The 3,831-nt window shown below is 46.0% G+C and overlaps 1 long non-coding RNA gene across 1 annotated transcript; it reads left to right on the top strand.

Moving 5' to 3' along the window:
* The first annotated feature begins 226 nt into the window (after nucleotides 1-226).
* Nucleotides 227-3,098, top strand: LOC119354448. The gene is made up of 5 exons (XR_005170941.1): nucleotides 227-532; nucleotides 613-748; nucleotides 1,139-1,189; nucleotides 1,873-1,990; nucleotides 2,774-3,098. It is a non-coding gene; the product is annotated as an uncharacterized LOC119354448 (long non-coding RNA).
* The last annotated feature ends 733 nt before the right edge of the window (nucleotides 3,099-3,831 follow it).

Below are 3,831 nucleotides of genomic sequence, written 5' to 3'. Positions count from 1 at the left end.
CCCCCAGCGCGCCAGGTTCGGGTTGGGTCCGCTGGCGCCAATTTCGGCCCGAGCCGGCGAAAACTGGGCTCTTGGGGGTGCAACTGGGCCGATTTTTTGGCGCCGGCTAATGAAAAGATGCCTGGGGGGCCTCCTTGGGGGCGCGGCTGGAGATGCCCTTACTAGATGAAAATCAATAACGCAGGTGATACATCCCACGCTACTGCTACCCCGATCCACTCCCACCCCACCGAACTCTCTCGTGAATCCTTAAAAAAAACTCTCTAACCGCACCCTCACCCCTTGTCGACCTCCTCTCCCCCATGATCTCTTCCCCGTCGCCGCCACCAACGCCGACCGGTTCCGGCGAGCTCCGGCCGCGCGCTACACGCCCCCAAGCTCCACCCCTCCCCCCTCGTCCAGATCCGTGCCTCAAGGCGTACATCATTGCCCGCGGCTAGGGTTTCGGGCGCCTCCCGTGTTCTTGCCGGAATCCACCACAATCAGCGATGGCGAGGCCGGCACTTGCGGGATCCGTCACCGATGTTGCCCAGTTAGGCCATTCCCCTCCTTCCTTGCTTGGATCCGCCATCTCCTCCTCACCTTCTCCTCCTATCTGTGCCTTTGCTACAGGTCACCATGGCGCGGAGGAGGAGGGGGCACACCTAGCCGCCAGCCCTGCTCTGCTCGAGGAGTAGGGGCCTGCTCCTAGGGTGACCAAGAGGTCCTGCACGAGCTCAAGCATGGCCATGATGACCCACCACGGCAGGTATATCTCCATCTCCCTCCCCTTCTTCCACTACTCACTACTGCTGCTAAGTTGAGGCCAAATGTCAATAAATATGCATCATGGGCCTGAGTCAATTCATTCTTCAATCAGCCTATCATTGTTCTTTTAGTTGCATCGTAATGGTATTCTGTAATAACTGTAGTTTGCTGAATCTCGTGAGATGCTAAATTCACCAAATCCTCGAGCAAGTATATGGGAGAGAAGGATGCAGTAGCATTGAAGCTTAGTATTTTTCTAATGAAAAACCATTATATGGCTGCTTCACACCATCTTGAGTTGTATCAGGATATTTGTTAACTGCAAAAAAAAGAGAAATGTTAATGTTTCCATTTAAATATATTGAGGGATGACATATGTAAGTTATTTCAGGTGAATTTTGCTTCTATTCTGGTTGTGGATAGCCTTGGTATCAATGTGAAGGTAACAACCCTCTCAAAGATTGGCTCAATTTCAGTAATACTTTCTACTATTGTTCATGCATAGGCATATAAATGATGAGATAACTAATAACAGTAGAAATGGGGGTGACTGGGTAGTAGAGTGTTCATTATAACAACAACCAAGAGTTGCACTGCCTAAGGTTGAATCCATATTCACTTTAGATTCAGCATGGTACTGTAGTAGTGCTTGTTTAGTAATTAGTAATCTTACTTTGAGCATAATAGTGGTCAATCTGCTCAATTTTTTATATTTACCTACTTGATCACTTTAGTTTACTTTGCATGTTGTGTCCTACTGCCTAGCGAACTATCCTTCCTATAAAATTCGAACACAATCTAGCTTGGTACAAACTGATTCTGTAGCTTGGTGCTACTTTATGAGGCATTTGGTAGCGATAAAATATCTTGCTTTTAGTGCCAAGTTTGCTTGCACCAATTATATGTGTAACAATTAGAGGGGAAGTTTTGGAACTCATACATTCTATTTCAGTTAATGTTCGAAGCAACTTTCCTATGTGAATCTGACAATCTCACAATTAGAGGGGAACTTTATGAGGCATCTGTTTTTTCCTTAGCGGTTCGGCACAATTAGTGCATAGAAACATATTTTTTTGGAAAGCTTCATCATGACATCGATCTTGGTTTCGCCTTATTGCCACTCAGAGTTTGGATGGAGCATCGAGGATTTCAGGCATGGGGTGGGGTGGCCACGTGTTGCAGGATCGCCAGAAGAGTTGGATGTGTTCTGTAGAGGCCAGGTGATCAATGTCGTTGCCAACAGGTACCTAAAGTACACACTTGTAAATTTGGTTGTTTATTTATCCTCAGAGCTGGTTCCCTTGATACTTTTTCTTAGAAACATGATCAAAGATACAAAAAGTTTTACTTCTGAAGCAGAAGTGGCAGTACAGTGTGCATGCCCTATTGCCTGTTCATGCCAATGGCAGAAGTATCTGATTCATCCGACCCAATTCAAGTTAACTTGAGTGCAGCAGTAGATAAACATTCACTTACAAATTCTACTCCAAATGGACAGTCATAGTAGTACGCGGGCAGTGTAAAATGTGTTTTTGTTAGTTCAGTGAAAATTAGAGATCAACCTGATGGTACTTCATTTTTATTCTAATCTGCCAAATGCTATAAAGGAAATGAAGTTTCTTCCTCGATCAAGTTGTCAGTCCTTGGTTCATTCTCTCCCTTTGCGCCATCGGCAACGGGTCATCTAGTGGATTGAAACGCTGATAGTGAAGCTGAGAATGGTTGATGTGGATCTAGCTTCTAGCCGGTGGAAAGCAAAGTTGTCTAAATCTCATTTCACTCGTGGTCATGCCTAGCATTGTATCCTTCTTAAGTTGGGTTTTCCCCAATTTCTAGGATTGATCTGTTTGGTACTACTTATAATTCATATATATATACTATGCTGCTGCTATATGCTTTTGTTTCTGCTATTATTACTTAGTGATCTATAGGTTATTGTTATACTGTACTAATGCTACAGGATCTTTGTGAGTTCCTAGTAGTGGTCTTGGTTTATTGTTTAATTCCAGGATTTGTGAGTTCTTAGTAGGGAACACATGGACATGAAGTTGCGGTGGCAACAATGACGACGGTATCGACATTGTCACGGGGCTGCGGCGGCGACGACGACGACGACATCATCACGATGATGCGGGGACGACGGCGGTGTCGTCACGATACTGCTGCGGAGGCAACGACGATGACATCAACACCATCAACGGGCTTGTGGAGGCGCCGGCGACCTATACGTGTGGTGTATAATGGATATATATATATGTGTGTGTGTATTAATTATCTATATCAGATATGTATGTTTGACTGTATGCATAACATGGGTGTATTATGAAATGCATGTATGTGAGTATTATAATTTAATAGGTAGTTTTTTTTAAATCCTAATTTGTTACTGGTAGCGTGGGTGTATCATAGACGGGCTACTACTATGCTGTTAGTAGTAGCGCAGTTTGAAATAGTAGTAGCATGGGGCACCAGCGCTACTGGTATGTTTGTTTATTAGTAGCGTGGGGTAAAATACACGCTACTGCTAAAAATAGTTGTAGCGTTGTTTATTAGTAGCGTGGGGTAAAATACACGCTACTGCTAAAAATAGTTGTAGCGTCATAGCAGCAGCATGGGAACCTATGCTACTAGTAGTCCAAAAACCCACGCTACTGGTAAGGTTTTTCCTAGTAGTGTGAGCATCGCGCCTCAGGGGCTTTTACTAGACCTCGGGCCGGACACCTCCTGGCCTTGACCACGACACGAGACCTGGCATACCAGCGACGGCTGTAGCTTGCCTGGGGACCGGGACTTGTCGGCGTAGAGCAACAAGCTATCGCGGAAAAAGAAAGGGGGGCCGAGCCTTAACGGGACGCGCGTTCACCAAATCTTCATAACAGGGAAGATAAGCACAAAAGACATTACAGAACCTTATATGCCCCCACGGGGCGCCTCATGATTCTTCGCAGGGAATGAAAGCTAAAAATAAGGACCCTATCTACACCCTCCTGTGGCAGACGCCATCATCAACAGCGGGCCACAGGAGGCCGGCGCCAACCCCATCTAGATCAGCGGCAGCGACGGCCAGATGCGGCGGCACTGCTC

Source organism: Triticum dicoccoides, chromosome 2A (assembly GCF_002162155.2).
Source record: "Triticum dicoccoides isolate Atlit2015 ecotype Zavitan chromosome 2A, WEW_v2.0, whole genome shotgun sequence".
Taxonomy (NCBI): domain Eukaryota; kingdom Viridiplantae; phylum Streptophyta; class Magnoliopsida; order Poales; family Poaceae; genus Triticum; species Triticum dicoccoides.
The sequence above is the reverse complement of the archived record's forward strand: the minus strand, read 5'-3'. Positions and strand labels throughout refer to the sequence as shown.